This window comes from Tenrec ecaudatus, chromosome 9, assembly GCF_050624435.1.
Source record: "Tenrec ecaudatus isolate mTenEca1 chromosome 9, mTenEca1.hap1, whole genome shotgun sequence".
Taxonomy (NCBI): Eukaryota; Metazoa; Chordata; class Mammalia; order Afrosoricida; family Tenrecidae; genus Tenrec; species Tenrec ecaudatus.
In genome coordinates this window covers 150,186,177-150,210,331 of record NC_134538.1, presented here as the reverse complement: position 1 = coordinate 150,210,331, position 24,155 = coordinate 150,186,177, and the positions used below count along the sequence as shown (strand labels likewise).

Genomic DNA, 24,155 nt, shown 5'->3' with positions numbered 1-24,155 from the left:
TGATATGCAAGGTCCCATTGAATGGATTTCACCCAGGAGAGAACTCTGCCTAGTTCTAAAGTTTTGAAGAACTGTAAAACCCTCTTTTTGGTGGTGGTGGTAGCGGTGGCAGTGGCGGTGGCAGTGCGTGTGTGTGTCTTTTTGAATTTAAATTGCTCTTAGGCAGTTCTGGCTTAAGAATTTTTCAGAATTCACCTCTTGGTAAGGCATCACTGTGTACAGTTTTGAATCATGCTTTCAAAAAATAAATAAACATCGAATCGTGCTATTTTCTTTTGGTTTTTAACTAATACTTTCACATGGCTTAAAAATAACAGCCTGCCATTTCAAACCTCAGCTAGGTCATTTGTTTCTCCATTTGCTAGACTCATGATAATATTGATAGTAAGATCATCTGCCATACATTTTCGTTTCTCTGAATATTTTATTAAGATACATTGATAGTTATTCAGTTACAGGGTTGGGAACATGTTTAAGGTTTTAGTACATGTTTCTAAATTTACCTCTGGACAGGTTTTGCCAGCTTGTCTCCACCATGGTGGGGGGCAGGGGAAGGGATCTGTTTTTTCATTTCAACGTACCCTTGTCAGTACCAGGAGCTCTGCTGATTGACTGGGTTATGCGCTGGGGTGGGAACCAGAGTCTGTGGTTCAAATCCACCAGCTGTTTCTCAGGAGAAAGATGAGTTTGTTCCCATAAAGAGTTACAGTCTCGGCAACTTATGGGGCAGTTCTACCTCGTTCTATAGATTACCGGGAGTCAGAAGTGACTTTGTCACAGAGAGTTTGGTTTTGTTTCCTTTTGTTAACAATCAAAATATCAAAACCCAAACTCACGATCGAGTCAATGCCGACTCATAGTCATCTTCTAGGACAGGGTAGAACTGTCCCTGTGAGTTTCCAAGACTGTAACTCTTGCTGGGAGTAGGAAGCCTCATCGCTCTCCTAAGGAGAGGCTGGTGGTTTCAAACTGCTGACCTTGTGGTGAGCAGCCCAACAGGTAACCCATCTCACCACCAGAGCTCCTAAATCATTTATTTCTCTTCATTTTGAGAAGAAAAGACTGCATCACTAAAAGCACTAAAATCTTTATTTATTTGATTGTTACGGAGCTCTCCTTTTATAGTTTTTAGTTGGTGACCTCTACTGGTTCTTCAATTAGGATATTTGCCATGTGTTGGTTATTAACTTTTAGTAGCTCTTTATATATTGAGGGAGACCTCCCTCCTCCCATTTTCACTAGCTCTTTATTTGTCGTGGTCACCAGTTTTCTTTTTCTTCCTTTCCATCTCCGAAGGGGAGTCAAGATTGGTACTGAAGGCCCTCTTTCAGGTCCGGTGATTTCGCATGGCTGCTGGGAGGACGAGACAAGAAGAGAGTTGCGAAGACGCTACGAAGCATCCTGATCACATTCTCCCAGGGCTGACGCTAGCCGGACATCAGAAGGCTGGCCTCCAAGTCTAACATGGGTTTGTAGACACCTAAACTCCGATTTCTAGCTCTCATAGCTGTCTTACAAAACAAGAACTCCATTCAGACCTTTTATGTCATCTTTACTGGGATTATGACACTCATTTTAAAAAGACAGGGCACACAGAGCATCCGGCCTTTTGGCTGGTGCCACATAAGACCAAGCCGTGGCTTTACTTTCTCTCGGAAAACCCAATGGCTCTAAGACGGGCTTATGCTGCCAGCAAAGGGATCCTGCTTATTACGATGCTTACTTCAGGCTCCTCAGTTCGGCCCTGGCCACCTTCCCAGCAGTTCTCTTCTCGTGGAAAACTAAAGGGCTGTCAGTACAACATTCTTCCTCAATAGGAAGCCTCCAAGAACTTAATGTTAGTAGGCACTGAATGTAAAACAAGGACCTGTAAATAAAAGAAAAACCACAACAATCCATGGAGAAGGCCTCTCTCACCGAGACCGCCACCCACCCCTTTCTCCTCCTTGGTCCCCATTGCTTCTTTCTTTCTCTCTTTATTATCACAATTTTAAATGATAAATTAGGTGGGATTCACATTTCAGATCAACTTGTGTGGTCCCATGGTTACTTTTATATCCTTCCAGTGTTTTGTTTTGTTTTTTAAATATATATATACAAACACCAAACCAAAAAATATCCAGCTCACTGCCATCAAGTCACTGCTGACTCATAGTGACCCCCTGTGGGTTTCTGAGACAGACTATTGACAGGAGTAGAAAGCCCAGTCTTTCTCCCACAGAGCTGCTGGTGGTTTTGAACTGCCAACCATGAGGATCACAACCCAATAGGGAACCACTACACCGCCAGGGCTCCTTATTTATACAAACACTAGCAGGTCTTCTTCCTCTTTTTAGACACAAAAGTAACATCCCGTACATATTAGTCTCTACCTGTCTTCAGTACAAGATCTTCAAAAGGAAGGCATTAAATGTAAACCAATTCCATTAGCATTAGACTTTTCCACTCAACAAGAAAACACAAAGGTTCCCATCTTGATGCTGCCATCAGAACCATAGACTTGCAGACCTGGAAGGTGTTGTCTGTGATTTGCTTGTTGATCGTCACGCACACCTGGTTCCTCTTATTCCTCACACACAGAGAGGCTGCATTTCTTAGGCGAGGCCAGGTGACGGGATGCCAGGAGATGGAATGTGAGCAGAACTTGTGTGCAGCATGTCTGAAGGCCGGCCATCGAAACCCACGTCTCCTTGCTCTCCCTGGCTGTCAGTAGGATGTCAGTGCCCCGGGGCTGAGTCAGCCACAGGTTAAAGAAGGAAGAATCACCAGATGGAAGAATCCTGTCCCCTGAATGATCACATAGGAATGAGAAATGAACTCCCCATCATGCTTGAGCCCTGAGATGGCATTAGATGAAACTATTATAGCAATTAATGGACACACACAAATTCAACGTTCCCTCTGGTCCAGTGTTCTTCCCAATGTGTGAACCTCTTCCACAACATCACGAGCATCTCGTTCCTGTGGACAGTCGGTCTGCTTCATGGGGGCCTCCGCTGCATGAGGGCTTCCTTGCAGAAGTGACTGTGCTAGGCACTCTTGTGTCCTCAGTAGCACCGCGTGGCAGATGGCTGGCATTGCAGACAAGCTTTGGATGAACGAATGAGTGAACGCTGGAATATGCCAAGACATGAAGGTTGAATTCACTCTCTTGGTAATTAGTTGAGTGCACTTTTGATCAGCGTGAATGATCAGAAAACTGTATAAGGGGGGGGGGGGCTAAAATCCATCACCCTTTACCTTGTACCAGTTTGAAACACGACATAAGATGGACCACTCTTTATGACAGTCCTTCTGATTTTTGGAAATGTACCCTCCTAGCCTCTTCATCCCATGGCCTCCAGAATAGAGTGCCGAGTTTCAATGGTTCTTCTGAGCTGTAGTTACTGGAAGCCTTGCCACCACCGTTAGACTTCTGTCGGCACCCACGGACTGTCGCTGTCCCTCTTTCAGTGAGTACACAGAAGGGAGTAGACTGTCCAGTCCCTGAGGGAGGGGCCCACGTCTCTCTCAGTCAACATGCCCAACGGCAGGTGTGGTGGCCATAGCACCGGTTGAGTTTTTCATCAAGCTTTCTATCTCTTCCCTCACTGCCCCCCTAGCACGCACACACTAATCAGCTCCCACCTTGGACAAATCACCTCTCCGGGGCTCATCTCTCATGTGGACCAGGAGGTGGTAGGACTGGATGATCTCTGAGTTTCCTTTCATTCTAGCATCCCCTGAGTCTGAAGCAAGGACTTCTGGGAAGGATCATGTTGGCCTTTTATGGCGTAGACTCTCTCACCCAAAGCATCTTGGAAGCGTGGACCACCTGGACACATTCAGCTCCGCAAAGAGCCAGGCAGCCTCCAGATACTTTTTCTCAGCTGTGCAGAGCTTGCCCAGGGGTCTCGGTGCTGTGGGACATGTGGAGGAGTGCCTGTGGTGGGCGTGGCCATGGCACGTTGGGCTGCTAACTGCGAGGTCTGCAGTTCTAGGCCACCAGCCACTCTGTGGGAGGAAGGCAACCATGTCTGCTCCCGGACCTGGTGGCGTCCTGAATACCCATTGAGCTGCTCACCGGAAAGGTCAACCGTTTGAAATCACCAGCTGGCTCCGGGGGGTGGGGGTGGGGAAAGAGGAGGCTTTCTACTCCCGTAAGAAGTTACTGCCTAGAAAACCTATTTACCCTGTCCATGAGTCAGAACTGATTTTGGTTTTCAAGACTTACAGTTAGGAGCCCTGGTGGTACAGAGGTTAAGTGTTTGGCAGCTAATTGAAAAGACTTACAGTCTCGGGAAGTACACACCACAGCCGGTGGATGCCGCTGGGTTGTCGTGGTCAGAGAGGAACAGAGGAGATGTCGGCAGACATCGGCAGACACCGGCAGTGGGAGGCTCAGGGGAGCAGGGTGTAATCGTCTAGGAAGGAACTTGCCAGAGGAGAAACCAGACACAGTGCCGTCAAGTCTGACCCGGGTGACCCCATGATGTCAGGGCTCAGCGGCTCTACAGAGTTTCCAGGGGCTGAGTTTTTAGAAGTCGCTGGCCCGGCTTTTCTTGTGAATTGCTTGCTTAACAGCCAAGTGTGTTAACCATTTGCATCGTGCATAAATGAAGCCCAACCCAACCCACTGCCTCTGCAACCCCGTAGGGCGATGCAGGACGGTCCCCCCAGGGGGTCCGAGGCTGGCAGTCTTTACAGAAGCAGACTGCCTCATCTTTCTCCTGCAGAGCAGCTGGTGGGTTTGAACCCCCGCCCTTGTGGTTAGCGACATCTCACACAGCAGAAAAGCCTCCTTTGGTGTGCTGTCAATCTCCTCTTTATCACACACACTATCCAAAAGCACAAAAATGACCCCCGGCCAGCAGACAAAGAAAGGCTGCTTGATGCCTGGGAGAATCAGACCTTGTCTGCAGCCCCCTGGCTTGTCGGTCCATTTCTTACTCGGCAGCCACCTCATGTTCTTTTTAGTTGATTCATTTCTCCAGGGCTTTCTGCCTGACAGCCTCGAAGCCCGGGATCCACCTCCCACCCCAGGCGGACATCCGGCAGCATTATTGTTTGACCTCCTTTGGGGGAAAAAAAAATCCTCTGCCAACTTCATAACCCAAGCTGGGCACCTTCCCCACCGGGGCCTTCATTTCCTGTGGATGATGCATTGGTTTCCTGGGCGACCGTAAGACGGAATAGACCTGCTACCACTGCGGCTTCTGACTCACTGCAACGGACGTCAGAGAGTCGTGGCTGAAGACGCGGGTGCTGAGGACACGCATGTGCTTAGGGCAGCAGCAGGACGCTCACGGGCAAAGGCACCACACTGTGCACAGCAGCTCCCCCTCCCACGAGGCAAACCTGACACGCCAGCCAGATCCGAAGACACAAACAGCCCATCTGAAACCGCTCGCTGCTCCCAGCGGAGTCCTGTTGACAGCCTGGACCTTTAGCTCCCTTCCCGGTTGCTCCCTGGCATGTGCAGGCACCGCGTGGCTTTCATAAGATGTCAGGTGGGGGCTGAGTTAGAGGAGGAGGGGGCAAGCCCGATGCCTGCCTATGAGGGTGGGGGCTCCCTCGGAAGCATCACATTGTCTTCTTAGATGGGAACAGGGCTCATCCCCGTGGGGTAGCGGACCAACCCAGCAGCAGAACCCAGAGTGGAATACAGGCGGATCGTTCAGAAAGCTGGATCTGATGAAGCTGGGACATCAGGAAGCGAGGCCCGAGTCTCTGGAGGCAGCCTGACTCAGGGCGCTCCAATGCACAACCTCCCCGCACCCCTTCTCGAAGTTTCCAGATCCCGCCCGAACAAAAATCACCGCGCGCTTCTTCGTCGACCATGGCTGCAACCCTGAAGACCCAATGGAACCTTCAGCTTCTTACATTTCTCAAATGACCAGCAAACTTAAAGGTTCCCTCCTGGAGATCAGGCATCTTGTTTTCTCCGGCGCCTTGAGGGATGCCTTAAATAGCATCAGGGAGCATGCGAATGAATTAGACAGCAAATGTAGGTTAGCTTTATTTAGATGGATCAAGACAAGCAGGGAAAGCTGTCTGGTTCAAGGGCAGTGCAGGCTGACACCACGACAGCACTTCTCAGAGTGGGGGTGGGGGGTGGGGGGGAGAGATAGAGAGAGAGCCAGAGAGAGATTCTGGGCAAACAGCAAAGTTCATTGAATCTCCAGGGAAATGGAGGTTAGAATCTTCAGTCAGGAAGAGCAGAGATTAGCATGGCCCGTCTGTCGCTCATGGAAGGAAAATTCCAATCTACAGCTCCATCCTAGAAGACCGATCTTGGGACCCTAAGTCAATACCATGTCCTTGTCTCCTTATACCCATTCCTTAGACCATCATTAGAAAGGACATGCTTTCCAGAACATGAGTTGGGTTGGCAAGTTTGGAGAGCCCCCTTTGGAGTGGGCTTTAAGATATTGAGGGAGTTCTGTTAGGAAACACACCCAAAGGACCCTGGAGATGTGTGTGTCCAGAAAAATGGGGAGCGACAAATATGGGGGCATGCATGCATTGAACTGAAAGTTTATACGTGCTTAAAAAAAGTGGTAGCCAACGGGTTTGGTTTCTTTTTACCTCCGTCTTCTCCCTTCCTTCCCCTCCCACCTAGATTATTTTCTTTTCCTTTTTTTTCTTCCTGTATCTTTGCTGAAAATAAATGCTTTTTGGAGGGCGCTGGGTCCAGGCAGAACATAGCAATCTATAGTTTTGCTTTTACCATGATGCTTAGGGTTTCTGCTCTTTGGGAGCTTTTGCTGGTTTTTCTTCAACTGGCAAACCAAACCAAACCAAACCAAACCAAAAAAACACCAAATGACATTTGATCTGATGGAGTTCAGAGGCCGGCAGCCACTTTAGTCCTGACTTTTCTAAAAGGGAAAAACAATGTGAATATATCTCTTAAAATATTTAATAATTTTGTGAGCAAATCAATTTATACCGAAAACATTTTTTAATGTAAAGTATAATACTCAATTTAGACTTGTTAAAAAACTTTTTAAAAAACTAAACAAAAAAAATTTGGGGGCAGATTCATTTCCCCCAAGATTTCTGAAAGATTTTTTTTAAAGGATCTCACAACTTTTGAAAATGATACATCTTTAGATACCACCAAAGCAGGTATCATAGAGGAAATAATCATGTCCCTGTCAAGAAGCAACATTTAAACTTCATTTTGCATTCGCCATCATGCCAATGTATCCGTCTCACTCACTGTATTCCTCATTTCCTTCCTTCAAGGATATTTACCGAACAACTACTGTGTGCTGGGCACAGAGCCTCCCTCCCCCACCCCAGCCCACTGCATCCTTGGCTGCATCCTTGGTTCCTCCTGAGTCAATTTCTCTCCACTTGTTCTACTTCAAGCTCCGTCACTGGCTGCCCTCCCCAGTAAATTAGCATATGTACTAATTGTTTATTCAGTTGGAAAATACTGTTTTTCATTTCCACCAAAGCACACAAAACTTCCCTAGTTTGTTGCCAGAAAAACTCAATATACTTCTGGCTATTAGTGGCACTGGCGAATCAGTTCATCATTCGATGCTAGTTGTCGCAGGCCGCTGTAATTCTAAGAAGATGATGGAAAGCCAATTTCTCTGACTATGCTTATAAAGTAATAGATTCAAAGGACTTATGGGAGGCCAGGATGTCAAGCTTTCCAGGGTCATATTAACTTTAAAGAAATCAAACCATCTCACTTAAAGCCGAGCCTATAGATTTTACAGGCTCAGGTAGTTAAAGGAATCTAATAAAAAAGAAAATGATCTCTTTTCGTTTTGGGAGAAAGGATGGAGATTTTTTTCCATGCACCAGAAATGGAAACCTTTTAATCAAGTCTCTGGGATCGACATTTCTTAGTTTGACATCTTGAATCATTCCCTTACTATTGGAATATCTGTATCTAAATCTGAAGGACTGTTGGAATAGTGGGTTGGTCTGGTAACCACAAGGTCAGCAGTTTGAAACCACCAGCTGCTTCAAGGGAGGCTTTCTACTCCCATACAGAGTCCCAGAAACCCACAGGGGCAGCTCTATCCTGTCCTACAGGGCCACTCTGAGTCGGAATCGACTCAATGGCAGTGGGTTTTGGTGCTACGTGGTTAAGCATTAGTGGCTAACAGCTCTGCAGGGATAAGATGCGGCAGTCTGTCCCCGTAAAGACGGACAGCCTTGGCAATCCTATGGGGGCAGTTCTGCTCTGTGCTATAAGGGCACGATGAGTCAGAATTCATGTGACGTATAGGTTATTTACATTGATCAATTTGAGCTAATCATGAGACCTCTTAAATGTTCTTCAGTAAATCCATCTTGGAATCTGGTTTTATAATGTTTAAATGCTGGAGCCAAATCTTTTCTGTGGAGGTAGAAGACAAAGGTATAATTTTTCTTTAACCAAGGGAATAATGATAAATGCAATTAAAAAAAATCATAGCATAGCAATATGTGTGTATGTGTATGTGTTGCTCTGCGTTTCCACGCTTGCAGGACTACATATTTTTGTTTGGGGTCATTTTAATCATCCTGCTAAAAAGAGAACACATTGCAATAGCAATTGTCTAGGTAAAATAAGAAGCACACATTTTTGTTTTTATATTGTGGCATTTGTGGTTCTGCAGCAGGACGCTGGCGTCCTTCCACTTCCGAGGCAACGTCTGCCTCTGTTTTGTTGTGTTTGGGTTGAGGTCACCTCCACCTCCCCTTTCGGCTGGTCGGCTAGGCCCTGTGCTGTCCCTTTGTTGTCCCTTCTGGTGACACATGCGTATAAACGCCTAGCCCCCTAGTCCAAATGGACACAAACACACAATCGCATTCATACACAGGCAGACCCAGATAAGCCTTCAAGGCGTGCACACAGGCACAGCCTCCGCTCAGCCTTCATCCCCTGGGAGACCAGAGTGTGCTGCTGCTGTCTGGGCCTGGCAGCAGAAGCTGTGGCTGAGCTTTTAATGTCAGCTGGTCCACCAAATGCGCACTGCTCATTCCCAGGCAGTACGAGCATTACCTGGACTAAGGAGAAAGGCCACACAGGTCAGAGATGGCAGTGTCAGATGCTTGTGGCTGTCGGATAAGATGGGAAGGAACAAAACTTGGGGTTCTTTGGCCTGAAATACTTTGTGTCCCACTTTGTTTCCAGCCTGAACTGATGTAACAGAGCCTTCTCCTCCCACCCCCCAAACCTCTGTGATTTCTGATGAATGGTAAGTCGTTCCCCACTTCCAAGCTAAGTCTTTGAAAAAGTGACCGGTACAATTAAAAAAAAGAAGCATTTTATACCAAGGATAGTTGTATTATGAATATAAGGTGCTTTTCTAGAAAATCGATTAAGAAGGTTTGTGCCCCAGAGCAAAAGGCTTCACCATCAAGAGGGTAAGGATGAGAAAGAACTATGATAGGTGCTTTATGTGCATGAGCAGCCCTGGCGGTGTAGTGGGTTATGCATTTGGCTGCTAACCTCAAGGTCAACAGTTCAAACCTACCAGCCTTTCTGAGGGAGAGAGATGGGGCTATCTGCTCCCATATTGACTTACAGCCTTGCTGTCCCTTGTCCTAGAGGGTCATGATACCCCATCACAGCAGGCTTACTTGCTTGATCTCATTTTTCCTTTTCACTGATGCCTACACATGAGAGCTAATTATTCTTGGCCCTTGAGCAATGTGGGTTTGAACTGCATGGTTCCCCTTGACTCAGACTTGTTTTTAATGCCATGTGTCACTAATTCCCTCCAGGTGAGCAGTGCATCCTTTCAGTACATTGTGCACGGAAATAAAAAGTGGTCTTGGGTGGTTCTCATGTATTTTCATCGTGGACAACCCCAGACAACACCTTGGGGCTCACACGAAGCACCCCTAATGATGCTGGAAGTGCTCCCAAGAGACCGAGGAAAGTCGTGACATTCCAAGAAAAAGTTGCTTCGCTTGATCTGCACTGTAGATTGAGGTCTGCAGCTGTGGTGGCAGTCATCTGAAGGTAAATGAATCCAGCTTAGGGACCATTGTGAAAAAGAAGGAAATCTACAAACGCTACACCGCACAGACGGTGCCTGTGGGCTCAGGGTCTTGTACAATTTTCGAAAGGCCTTTCTATCTTAAACTGAAAGTGCAGCTGCTCTGTGGGTGTGACATGCAAAATACATGCTCTTCTGCAGTGTATGTTCTCAGCAAGGCTCTGGTCAACAGTTGGCTGCTAGTGACGTTTTTAGGGAGGCAAGTCAAAGTTACATGTGGATTTTTCACTATGCTGTGGTTGGTGCCCCTAACTCCCATGGTGATCAAGGGTTAACTGTATCTTCATTTTTAAAAATCATTTTATTGGGGGCTCGTACAACTCTTATCACAATCCATACCTCCATCCGTTGTGTCAAGCACATTTGTACATTTGTTGCCATCATCATTCTCTAAACATTTGCTTTCTACTTGAGCCCTTGCTACCAGCTCCTAATTTCCCCCCCTCCCTTTTTGCTCCCTCCTCACTCATGAACCCTTGATAACTTATAAATTATTATTATCATTTTTGTAATATCTTACATTGTCCGATGTTTCCCTTCACCCACTTTTCTGTTGCCCACCCCCCAGGGATGAGGTTATATGGAGATCCTTGTAATCTGTTCCCCTGAATCTTCGTTTTGTGGATTAAGAACCTAAGTCTCTGAAAGGCTGTTGGCAACAAGTCTAATACTAATACTCAGCAGAGCCACGGTTTGAACCTAAGCCTGTCTGACTGCATAATCCTTTCTTCACTCCTCTTGATTCCTCCCAAGAGCTATTTTCAAATATACATATATATGTATAAAATATACACATATGCATATATTTTCATATGTATCTATATTCACTTATTATGTTATAGATTATATGAAGAAGAATACAGTATCAGTACTGGAGGAAAGCTTATTAACAACCTTTGATGCACAGTTGACACAACCTTGCTTGCTGAAAGCGAGGAGGACTTGAAACCCTTGCTGATGGAGATCAAGGATTACAGCCTTCCATATGGATTACAACTCAGTGTAAATAAAATAAAAATCCTCACGACTGGACCAACAGGTAGCATCATGGTACGTGGAGAAATGACTGACGTTGTCAAGGATTTCGTCTTACTTGGATCCACAATCAGTGTTCATGGAAGCAGTGGCCAAAGCAAAGGACATATCGCACTGGGCAAATCTGCAAAAGCAAATATATGGGACTAAGGTGCACCTGACCCAAGCCACGGTATTTTCAACCACCTCATATGCGTGTCAAAGCTGCTAGCTTCATAAGGAAGACTGAAGCAGAATTGATGCGTTTAAACTTTGGTGTTGGCACAGAATATTGAAAGTACCATGAACTTCCAAAGGAACCAACTCAAGAACTTTGGACACGTTATCAGGAGAGACCAGTCTCTGGAAAATGGGCATTTTTCACCGTGCTTGGTGAAGTAGAGGGGCAGCAAAGAAGAGGATGACTCTTGACAAGATGGACTGACCCAAGTGTTGCAGCGATGGGCTCACTCAGAAGAATGGCTGTGAGGATGCCATCAACGGTGAGGATGGCACGGGACTGGGCGGTGCTTCAATGGTACACAGGGCTGCCAAGGACTGGAAGTGATTTGATGGAATCTAACAGCAAACATCAACCTTCTAGAGAGGTTGAAAAATAAAGACGGTGTATGTACGGGGTGTTTAGGGTAGGCTGGGTGCTAGGTAGGGCTGTGTGTGTGTGTGTGTGTGTGTGTGTGTGTGTGTAAATTCATCCTTCACTCAGCATTGTGGAAGGGACTGTAGCACAAATACTAAACTGAAGGTAAACTCACCGCTGTTTGTGGATTCCGACTCCTGGTGTTGCCCGAGTCGAGCCGCGCCCCGCATGCGTGTTCAGTGGCTCTGATCTTTTTTTTTTTTTTTTGGCTCTGATCTTAACACCATAGATGACCAGGACTTTTTTTCCTGCCATGATGCTGCGTGGATTTGAACTCCCAACTCTCGGTCAATAGCTGAATGCAAACCCATTGTGTTATCCAGGGAAACTGACACTAAATATTGACTCTATAATCAACAAAAGAGCCTGACTGGTGCGATGGTTAGATGCTCGGTTGCTAGCCAAAATTTTGGCTGTTCAAACCCACCAGCCGTTCCTTGAGAGAAAGATGAGGCCATCATTTTCTGTAAAAACTTGTAGCGTTGGAAACCCTATGGGACAAGTCTCCTCTGTCCTGTGGTGTGACTGACAGCAATAGGTCTGGAGTGTAGTATTCACTGCCACTGAGTCAAGACTGACTCATTTCGACCCTATAGTATAGGGTAGAACTGCCCCTGGTGGGTTTCTGAGACTTCTGTAACTCTTTACAGCAGTAGAAAGCCTCATCTTTCTCCCACAGAGCATCTGGTGGTTTCAAACTGCTGACCCTGTGGTGAGCAGCCTAAGGCATAACCCACTATCCCATCAGGGATCCTGGAGAGCAGTAGAACATGTAATTGAGCCATAAGGCAGGGACCATCACAGGCCTGTGTGAGAGCTGGGAGGAGGGAGTGGTTAGTTCTGATTGCACAGGGGGAGCGAGGACGGTGTCACGGGCCCAAAGACATTCTGGAAAGATGCTGTGGAGGGCTTGGGGAGGATGCAGGGGGCGCTGAGACATGTTACAGGAGCGGGTGGACAAATTCTCAGGTGAACTCAGTGCACAGCAGGTAAGGTAGAAGCTGGAGGTGGGTCGAGGGCAACTCATAGAAGGCTTTGAATAGGTGTGCGCACGCCATCCTGTAGGAAATGGGGATGTATTGAGTGATTTTGGACAGAAGACGGCCAGAAACGATCAAAAGCATTGACTAGACCTGAGGCAAATTACCGCTGAACCCATCCTGATAGCAGATCACAAAGCTTGCAAAGCAGAATGCTCTAGCAAATCAATACTCGTCTCCAAAACGCAAACAAACAGAGAGGGAGCGGTGTCAGAGGAGACCTGCAGTTGCCCCAAACACAAGGGCAGCCCTCGCCCTTCTGCCTCAGAACGGGCCCATTCTCCTGACTCCACCAGCCAGCAAGCCTGACGCCACAAATCCAAGTGGTTCCTCCCACCCCCCCACCCCCGGCAAGAAAATTCCCCAACAGGGAAATGACAGTGCCTCTCGCTTCCTTCCTCTCCAGGGAAGCCAGTCATGGGAGATTGCTAACATATTCTCGCACCTCCATACACCAGACAAACACCTCAGAATGGAAACTGGATCCTGATGGCTTCATTGAATTAAAAGGAAAACCGCACAACCTCGACAAGCCTCCCCGTGGATTCTGAGCATCTTGGGGCTGTGAGAAGCTGGGGGGCTGGCGGGGCTACGCTCCTGGGGAACCGTGGGGAGCTGAATGAATTTCCTAGCACAGGCTCCCAAGGTCCTGGGAGTCAGCAGTTCTGAAAGGCAGCAGAAACGCCTTGTTTACATTCCTCTCAGGCTGAAACCCATCGATTTAAATTTTAACCAGCGGCAATTATGAAACCACAGCGAGGCAGAGATGGCAGCCGGCACAAGATGGGCAGACAGATGCCAACAGAGTGGCACGGCAGGAGGAGAGGGAGAGGGTTGGCAAAGGGCTCGGGAAGCACCGCAAAGAAGGTTGGGACGCACAAGGAGTCACCTGGGCAGGTGCTCTTCCGGAGAAGCAGCCAGGGGAGAGCAGCCGGGGGTGGGAGGGGTGGGGCGGTTGGGCAGGGAAGAGGCAGGTGGGGAGAGTGAAGAGGGTGGGGACAGCGGGTGGGAAACAGCCTGTAAGGGAGTAGCCATGACGGAGCTTCAGGCACAGGCCCCCAGTGACAGCTGGCCGGGTCCATTCTGGTATGTACACCGTGTGCTTGGGTCTCTCCCTTGGGTCAACAGTGCACGAGCCAGAGACGTGGCCTGGGCGACAGGGTTGCCTGGAGCAGACACGCCCGGCCGACCGGGACACTGGCCTCTTCTGTGAAGGTCAAGCCTCCCCTTCAATTCAGGTTTTCCTGGCAGAGATCCGCCTGGATACCTCAATGGGCTGCCCAGTGTCACCAGAGGAAATACCCCAGCGGGCCAGTTTCCATTAAGATGGACCTCTGGGGCTGAGGCCGTGGCAAACCTGACTGAACAGAAGCAGAGGCAGCTCGCCTCTGCTCCCATGGAGGCTGTGGCATTCGGAGTGTGGAGGTCTGCGGAGTTGCTGGCGCCCATGGGAGGGGTGGTCCAGACCTCTGTGTAACTGTGGGAACATGAAGCACACTGCCCTCCCTCAACTCTCAAAGCCCCGCCCCTTCATCCCTCACTTGTCAGGGAGTCTCAGGTTCTAGCCCAAGGAGCTCCTTTGAGTTTTTATACATTTGGTTTTGAGGATCCCTATTAAGATGCACCAGGAACCCTGGTGGCATCATGGGCTCCCCTCAAGCGGCTCACCCAAAGGTCAGTTGTTCCAACCCACCAGCCCCTCCATGGGAGAAAGATGAGGCTGTCTGCTCCTTAAAGATTTAAGGTCTCAGGAGACCCAAAGAGGACAGTTCCCCTCTACCCTACAGGGCTATGAGTCAGAATCAACTCAAGGGCAGCCGTGACAATGACACTGGAGAAGCCCTGGAGGTGCGGGAGCTAAGCCCTTCGTTGTGAACCTGAAGGGCAGCAGCTTAAAGCTGCTCAGCAGCTCTGCAGGGGAGAGAGGAGGCCATCGGCTCCCCTAAAGATCTGCAGCCTTGGAAACCCCCAGGGGCAGTTCTCACCTGTCCTGTAGGGGTCGCTACAAGTCAGCATCGAGTGGATGGCGATGGGTTTGGTCCATTAGGGATCATTGCCACCCACCTGGCAGGTGGTCCTGCTGTGATGCTGGAAGCCAACCAAGTCTAATGATGGGCTTGCTTTGGATGTGCCACGTGGAGGGATCACTTTGTTGCAGAAGGACATAGTGCTTGACGAAGGAGGGGCCAGGGAAGACCAGGAAGACCCTTGATGCGAAGGCTGGGCCCCACAGTCAAATCGATGGACATGAGGGGAGTTTCACTTAGTGGCCAAGATGTAAATACAGTCTACAGCGGAGAGGCCAGACCTCAGATAGCATTGGCTCATGTCTTAGCAGGAATTACCTTTCTACCAGTTCCAGCCGGCTGAGAACCTAGGGCCTGAAGGGAGGGGTGGGTGGTGGGTGGGGAGGGGAGCCAGGAAGAGCATTTGGAGGATGGGAAATAAGCCAAGGTCTGAGGATTGTGAACAGGAAGCTGGCGGGAGGCAGGAGCAGTCAGGGACAAACCTCCCTCTCACGCCTCAGAGGCAGCGTCAGCACAGGACCAGCAGAGACAGGGGCAGTGTTTGTGTTGCATAGCAACCAAATCTCTCGCCTGTCAGATTCTGACCTCAGTAGAATAGTCGTCTGTGCCCTCCTCAAAGATGGTGGCCAGCCACATGGCTTTGAATGTGTGCTGGTCGCCATCTTTGAGCAGGGCAGAGCTGCCTGTTTGGGGCTTGGGTCAACATCTGACACCCAGGTGATTTGGTTGCTACGCAACACCTGCACTGCCCTTGTTTCTCTGGGCCACGATAGGCTTTCTGCAACCGTTTCACAAGCCTGTGTCAGCAGCGGATCCCAAACGCATTGTTCCTTTCTGTTACTCCCGTGATAACTGGGTTCTTAGGGAAGGAAGCTAAGCGGAGCACAGCGAGTGGGAGAAGAGGAGGCCCAGGCAGATCTTGGTGACGTTCAGGGCCACCGCTTGGTCTTCCAGAGTCGGGAGGCAAAGGGCATGGGTGCTTCTGCAGACCGGTTACTACCTCACAGGGGGGTCTGCCCTGAAACTGTCCATTGCTGTCCCAACCCCGGCCAACCAAGGGAGCATGCACAGGGCTGGGCTGAGAGCCTGGCTCGGCCCCTTGCAAACTCACCTGGTGGGTGATAGAGCCCCGGGCAATGGACTTGCTTATGTGGGCCAGGGCACCCACAAGGAAGGCGGCACCATGTACAAGCTGGGGTGAGGTTTTAATTCCTACAGCCTCTCTGGGCTTCAGCTAATTCATCCATAAAATAAAATGAAACTCACTGCCATTGAGTTGACATGGACTCATCACAAGACCAGAGGACATACACTGGTACAGATAGGAATTGGAAACACAGGGAATCCAGGGCAGATGATCCCTTCAGGACCAGTGCTGAGAGTGGTAATACCAGGAGGGTGGGGTGGAAAGGGGGAACCGATTATAAGGATCTACATATAACCTCTTCCCTGGGGGATGGACAATAGAAAAGTGGGTGAAGGGAGACGTCGAACAGTGTAAGATATGACAAAATAATAATAATTTCTAAATTATCAAGGGTTCATGAGGGAGGGGGGAGCGGAGAAGGGGAACAAAATGAGCTGATGCCAAGGGCTCAAGCAGAAAGCAAATGTTTTGAGAATGATGATGGCAACAAATGTACAAATGTGCTTGACACAATGGATGTATGTATGGATTTTGATAAGAGTTGTACGAGCCCCCAATAAAATCATTAACAGAAAAAAAACACAGGGTTGAACTGCTCCTGTGAGTTTCTGAGACTGTAACTCTTTATAGGAGTAAAAAGCCCTGTTTTTCTCCCATGCAACTGCTGGTGGTTTCGAACTGCTGACCTTGTGGTTAGCAGTCCAACGTGTAACCACTACAGCACCAGGGCTCCTTCTCCATCCATAAAGGGATGAGATTCACAATAGTCACAGGAGAGAGTGGTGTGGGTGTTAGTCATCACAAGCGCTTAGAATACTGTTTGTTACACAGACGATGTAAGTGGCCCAACCAGCTCTCCAGAAGTGAACCCCTCCACTGGTGCTGTGAGTGACTGGGACCCACACCAGCATAGGGAGGCACCAGGGAGACACCTGAGCTCAACAGGTGTGAGCCTCTGGCTCGGCTTCTCATGGTTTCCCTGGGAGCAGAAGGCGGGCACTTCTGTTCCGGTCGGATCTGTCCACATGCAGTCCCAGAGCCAAAGCAAGAGGAGGCCAGCAGTGGGGCGTTCCACCGAATGCAAATGGAAATTCCTCAAGCCCTGGCCTGCACATTCTCCAAAGGCTGGATTTGATCTATCCCAGGCAGCACAAGGGAAAGCCGCATAAGCCGCCAGACCTAGGATGGGGCTGTGCATTCCTTCTCCGCCATTGTAATTTGTCTTAAGTTGAATACTTTTGTTTCCCCTTCCTAATCTTCTTGATGGTCACCTTTTATTACCAGTATCTTTATAAACCCCATCCTCAGGTCTGCCTGTAGGTCTTGGGAACATTACTTCTGAGGACAACAAGGCCAGGGTCATCCAGCTACCCAGCGACACATGCTGCACGCCTGTCCTCATATGTATTCTGAACAACAAGCTGGGCCCAAAGCACCAGCTGCAGGCAGAGTCGAGGGTGGTTCCGTTCCTTGTAACTGGCCTCTGGAAATGGGGGCCTGCCAGTCCTGGGGGAAGGCGGAGAAACCGGCAGGGAGAAGGGAGGGGCAGAACAAGAGGAAACCAAAACACGCAAGGGAAAAAGAAAAAAACAAGGCAGGAGCGCCAGAATAAGTTCAAGGCAACGCTTTTTTGCTCTCTCTATTTTTGACCGAGTGAGAAACACCAACATCAACCCACAGATACAGGAGAATAAACAGAGTGGCCTGAGGAGAAGGGAGGGAGCAGAAGGAGCCTTGGGTTCTGCTAATGAGCTCCCTTCTCCTCTCCTCCCACCGGGCTGTGACCAGGGCAGAGGGTCATTTGTCCCCTGGCCACATGCTTGCATGTCACAGAATTCCTTCCACTTGAGTCTTTTCTCCCCTTACAGAGTCTCTCCCCCCATGCTGGGGTAGGAAAGGGAACCAGCAGGCATCTTTCAGGAATCTAAATGCCCAAAGAGCTCAGATGAGTCTCACCCACAAGAACAGAAGATTTCGTGTGCAGAAGACAACGACCAACTCAGAAAAGATGTCCAATTCTCCCCCTTCTGTGCCCAAGTGCTTCCGCTTATGGAATTGGCTCACCCAGCTCTGAGGCCTTGGTTGTGTTTGTAGCATGGAGGACGTGCCAGAGAGACCGAAAGGTCAAATGTTTCTCCAGTGCCCATCAGGTGGACAGTATTCTGCTAGATACCCGGCATCCGTGCGTGGACCATTATCCGTGCGTGGCCATTTTGGCACAAGCGTTGCTTGAAAGAGCTTGTTCCCTCATATTGAGATGGCCATCCGTTGATCCAGCTAGATTGCCCACTGCACAAGGACCTGTGTTATTTGTCCTCCGATCCCCACTTCCTGTCCAGGGCCGGCACATAGTAGGAGTTCAAGAAATACTTGTTCAACAGACCATTTTATTTTTACGCGTCTTAGCTTCTATTGCTGCAGCTGGCTCTTTTACATATTTTAATAATTATGCTTTGCAATGTTAATGAATGCTATTTTGATTATATTTACATACTAAGCTAGTTTATATAAGGGAACTCATAGGAAAACGTATCTAAAATCTCAATCAAAATTCACTTTCTAGATGAAACACCATTGACAGTTCCTTCCCCGCTCACTTTGCTTATAGTCAGTGCTTGCTACTCTTCTTCCTGTCCTTCAGTTCCTTGCTCTTGAGCCCTGAAAACCATGGTGCTGCCACATCCTAGGAAAACCTCAGCTCAGCAGACAGCCTGGGGGAGATAAAGCCCCCGCCCCCACAGGAGTCCAGAGCTTGGTTTCGTCCTTACAAAAACTTTCATCGAGGGCTACATAGTAATGGGTCCAAGGTGAACACTGCAAAGCTGGCTCTGGAGGAGGTCGGAGACTTGTGGCTCTTTTGTGCCACAATTAAATAAGAGCCTTTGTTTTCTCAGGTGCAGAACATGGATACAACACAATGACAAAGTCATTTCCCGATTTGATGCCATGCAGTGGTCCCTCGTTCGGGTCAAACAACTACCTCTTGGTCTGTGTACAGGTTCCCCATGCGCACAATGAAGTGACATTCCCATTCTTGGCTCTGTTCGCCACACTTTACTAGGATCCGCTCAGTCACATGTCTTTGCCTAGTCAATAAAACACAAGTGTTAGCCCAGATCCATCTGACATCAGCAACGATGTCATCTTGTTCCATGGCCTCTTTTGAATCTAGTTTGGGTTTCTGATGTGGTGCTGCAACCATTTTTGAATTATCCTCAGCAGAATTTTGCTGAGTATTATTGGATGCTTTCTGCACTCCGTGGGACCACCTTTATTTTTGATGGGCAGAAAGACTTCTAGTCTGTGCACCAGGTATCCGTTTTGTAAATTTCTTGTTATAGGCGAGTGAGTGCTTCCAACCCAACATCTATCTCACTTACATCAAGTAGACTCTGACTCAGAGTGACCCTGTATAAGGTTTCCGAGGTTCTGCAAATCTTTATTGAATTATTCACTCACTCACTCACTCACTCACTCACTCACTCACTCACTCACTCACTCACTCACTGCCATCGAGTCATTGCTAACTCATAGTGATCCGTGAGAGTCTCTGAGACTGTAACGGAATAGAAAGCCCAGTCTTTCTCCCGTGGAGATGCTGGTGGTTTCAAACTGCCAACACTGTGAATCACAACCCAATGCCTCATTTTTTCTCCTGAGGAGTAGCTGGTGGGTTTGAATCACCAACCTTGCGATTAACAATCTTATGTTCTCCCTACAGTGCTATCTGGGCTTCACAGCCTATATGTTGCTGTTGTTAGATGCCATTGTGTCGGTTCTGACCCATAGCGACATCATGTACAGCAGAAGGAAACACTGCCTGGTCCTGTGTCAGCCACACAATGGTCACTGCGCTGGAGTCTGTTGTTACAGCCAGTGTGTCAGCCCATCGCCTTGAGAGCCTTCTCGTCCTTCTCTGCCCCTCCGCTTCACCAACATGATGTCCTTTTCTGGGGACAGGCCTCTCCTGACAGCTTGTCTAAGTATGTGAGATGAAGTCTCACCATCTTTGCCTCTAAGGAGCACCCTGGCTGTACTTCAAACACAGGGTTTTTGTTTTTGTTTTGTGTTTTAAATAACCATATAGGGTACCCAAGCAAACAAACAACCCCCCCCCCCCACTGCCATCTGGTCCATTGTGATTCAGTGAGACCCTGTATAGGATAGAGTAGAACTGTTTCTTAAGGTTTTCTAGCCTGTCGAGCTTTATAGTAACAGACAGCCTCAGCTTTGTCCTTTGGAGTGGCTTGTGGGTTTGAACTACCAGAGCTTTGGGTCAGGAAATTAGGCCCAATGCTTAATCTGTAGTACCACCAAGGATCCTTATCTGCAGGGGCTGAGGAAGTGATACTCATGGGGTAAGGAGAGTGGGTGCAAAGAAAAGCCAGCTCCACAGCTCAAAACTTGAGCTAGCTTGAATGCCCTCAAGCTCCATGCCCCAAAAATGAGCCTGTGAAAGAGACAAAAGAAGCTGAGTACTGCTTAGAGATGAGTCTCACACAAAGCAATGACTAGGCAGAATGACAGGGCATGTGACTGGAAATTGGACCTGCTTCCAAGACTGGCACCTCCATCAGCAGAATAGGGGAAAATAAGAGATGAACCCTTCTTATTCAGGTAATATGGATATTCATGAAGAAAATAATAGGACATTTATGGAAAGAATATTAGAATTTAACATCATTCAGCAAAGTTGCTGGATATAAGAGCAATATACAAAAATCAACTGTAACCTTATAGCTCAATATTCATCACATGTGATATTTAATAGCAAGTAATAGCTTCATTGCCTATAACAATAAATAAGAAAGTGCCTAGGAATGGATGTGCCATAAAATACAGAAGATTTATATGGAGAAAATCATACTAAAGGAAATTTGAATAAATAAAGTTATATACCTTATTTATAAATTGGACTAGTCATGATTATGAAGCTGTAAGTTCTCCCAAAAGTTAACAGTCGATTTCAATGCAAACCCAAGTGAATCCTGATATAATTATGAAATGAGACAATTTTCAAAAAATTCATGCAGATGAGTAAAGAATAGTAAAAAAAAATCTACTAATGGAGGATGCTTTTAGCTGGCAGCAGCACAATATGCAACTTAAAGTGTTTTAAATAATAAGTTTCTCTCAAAAAAGAAGCATAAATCAGGAGTGTGTACTAGCAAAGATCAATATTTAAAATTCAGAGGTGACATAACAGATCCAGTAGGGAAGAATGATCGAGGTAATAAATGTGTATTGGAATAGTCATGTGAGGGAAAGTAAAAAAAAAAAACTGCTGCTATTAACTCATAGAAACCTTTATGGAATAAAAACATCAAATAGTGAAGCTCTCAGGTTTGGGGGGACATAGCTAGGCTGATGTACTTGTGAAAGTGGAATTTCCATCTTTCCAACCCTTCTCCAGAAGGAGTCCTGGGGGTGGAGAAGGCTATGCCCTAAGCTTCTAACCACAAGGTCATCAGTTCAAACCCTCTAGTCGCTCTTGCAAGAAAGATGAGGCTGCCAGCTCCCATACAGATTTAAAATCTTAGAAACCCAAAGAGGCAGTTCTCCAAGTGTCCTATCGGGTTGGAATCAACTTGATGACAGTGAGTTTTTAAGGATTCTTCCCCCAGAGAATTCTGCATTCTTTAATGGATGACAGACATAACCAAGTGGCCGTTTTGGCACCATTGAGGGATTGAAATCATGTTCCCTTTAAATGCCTTTAAATAGATCTATGTTTATATATGTATAGGTTTAGTATTATGGTAGCAGATGAACATTGGCTCTCCAACTCAAGTACTCCCTCAACACAAGAATATTTTGTTCTAGTAAACTGGCATTCCATGATTCTCACCCTCCCAACACAATCACTGAAAACAAAGCAGGTGCATAAGCAAATGTGGTGAAGAAAGCTGATGGTGCCCGGCTATCAGATCACAAGGTGCTAAAGGGATCAGTTATCAGTCATCAAAGAACAAAACATCATATCATTGTGTGCTCAGCTCCCCAATATGATCCCTGAAGACAACTGGGTGCATAAGCAAATATGGTGAAGAAAGCTGATGGTGCCGGCTATCAAAAGATATAGCATCTGAGGTCTTAAAGGCTTGAAGGTAAACAAGCGGCCATATAACTCAGAAACAAGAAAGTCCACATGGAAGAAGCACACTAGCCTGTGTGATCACAAGGTGTTGAAGGGATCAGGCATCATCAGAATAAAAAAATCCTATCATTGTGAATGAGGGGGAATGCAGGGTGGAGACCCAAAGCCCATCTGTAGGCAATTGGATATCCCCTTATAGAAGGGTAGGAGACGAGCCAGTCAGGGTGCTGTGTAGCAACAATGAAACATATAACATTCCTCTAGTTCCTAAATGCTTCCTCCTCCCCCACCATCACGATCCCAATTCTACCTTACAGATCTGGCTAGACAAGAGGATGTACACTGGTACAGATAGGAACTGGAAACACAGGGAATTCAGGTTGGATGATCCCTTCAGAACCAGTGGTGAGAGTGGCGATATCAAGGATATCAAGACGGTCGAGGGAGGGTGGGGTAGAAAGGGAGAACTGATTACAGGGATCTACATATAACCTCCTCCCTGGGGGACGGACAACAGAAAAATGGGTGAAGGTAGATGTCGGACAGTGTAAGACATGACAAAATAATAATTTATAAATTATCAATGGTTCATGAAGGAGGTGGGAGCGGGGAGAGAGAGGGAAAAATGAGAAGCTGATGCTAGGGACTTACATGGAGAGTAAATGTTTTGAGGATGATGAGGGCAATGAATGTACAAATGTGCTTTACACAATGGATTATGTATGGATTGTGATAAGAGTTGTATGAGCCCCTAATAAAATATATATTTTTAAAGCCCTTGGTGTAGCTTTCCTGGTCTTTTCCTCACTGATGCAATTTTCAGTTTTCTTTAAAAAAAATTCTTCTTAGCCAGCCCTCAAGACCATCCTGTGTCCTTTGAGAAACTTGATCGAGGGGACTCTTGGAATCCTGAAACCAGGTCGCCATCACTTTCTGAGCAAACTGCTGGGCCATGCTCACCACGAGGTCTTCTGCATTTACCTTAAACCTACTTGGTGTTCTAAAAAATGTTGTTCTGTGTGGGGCAACATTTCCACAAACTCGTTGCAAACCTCACTGATTTAGAAAGATATATACTTGGCTTTGAAATAAAGATATTACAACAGGGGTGGGGGGAGGGGAAGCAAAATAAACTCAAATAAAATAAAGATATTAACCCTCAGATCATCTTTATTTCCTGCATGATACAAGAAAATATTACTTTTGTAAAGGCAATCTAAGGAAACCGAAGATCCCCCAACAATGTTTGCAGCAGTGCTTTGACAGGGAGCTGCCAGAAGTTCAGGCCGGATTCAGAAGAGGACGGGAAACTAGGGGTATGATTGCTGATGTCAGAGGGATCTTGGCTCAAAGCAGAGACTCCCAGAGAGATGTTTATTTGTGTTTCACTGTCTATGCCAAGGCATTCGACTGGGTGGATCATAATAAATTATGATAACCTTGAGAAGAATGGGAATTCCAGAATTCTTCAAGTGAGGCACTTGTACCTGGGGCTACTGCATGAGTTAAGCTCAAGGAAGGTGTGTATCAGCGTAGTATCCTCTCACCAGACTTCTTCAATCTGTATGCTGAGAACATCATCAGAGAATCTGGGTTCTATGAAGAAGAATGTGGCATCGGGATTGGGGAAAGGCTTATCAAGAGCCTGCCACGTGCAGATGACGCCACTTTGCTCAGCAAACACGAGGAGGACTTGAAACACTTGCTGATGAAGATCAAGGATGGTAGTCTTCAGTGTGGATTAAAACTCAACGTCAAGAAGACCCAAATCCTCACAACTGGACCAATAGGTAAATGGAGAAAAGGTTGAAGCTGTCAAGGATTTTGTCTGGTTTGGATCCCCAGTCAATGCTCATGGAAGCAGCAGTCAAGAGATCAGGGGAGGAGCCGCAGTAGGTAAATCTGCTGTACAAGACCTCGTCAGAAGATTGAAAAGCAAGGAGGCTACTTTGGGGAAGCAACCCAAGCTATGGTGTTTTTCATGGTCTCAAATGAAGACCGAAGAGGAATCAATGTATTTGAATTGTGGTGCAGGAGAAGAATATTACAAGTACCACGGGGAGCTCAAGGGCAAGCAAACCTGTCTAGGATGAAGTCTGGACAGAGGGCTCCTTAGAGGTAAGGGTGGCAGGACTTCATCTTACATCTTTTGGACCTGTTGTCAGGTGAGTCCAGTC

At 47.3% G+C, this 24,155-nt stretch overlaps 1 protein-coding gene and 1 long non-coding RNA gene across 3 annotated transcripts in view; both read right to left on the bottom strand.

Annotated features, from left to right (window-relative positions):
* Positions 1–24,155, bottom strand: part of MKLN1 (muskelin 1) — a 337,081-nt gene that overhangs the window by 195,518 nt on the left and 117,408 nt on the right. The gene's annotated exons all lie outside the window — the stretch shown is intronic.
* On the bottom strand, positions 420–4,367 carry LOC142457317 (uncharacterized). The gene is made up of 3 exons (XR_012786132.1): positions 4,273–4,367; positions 1,724–1,867; positions 420–1,353 (listed from the first exon to the last, which is right to left on the bottom strand). It is a non-coding gene; the product is annotated as an uncharacterized LOC142457317 (long non-coding RNA).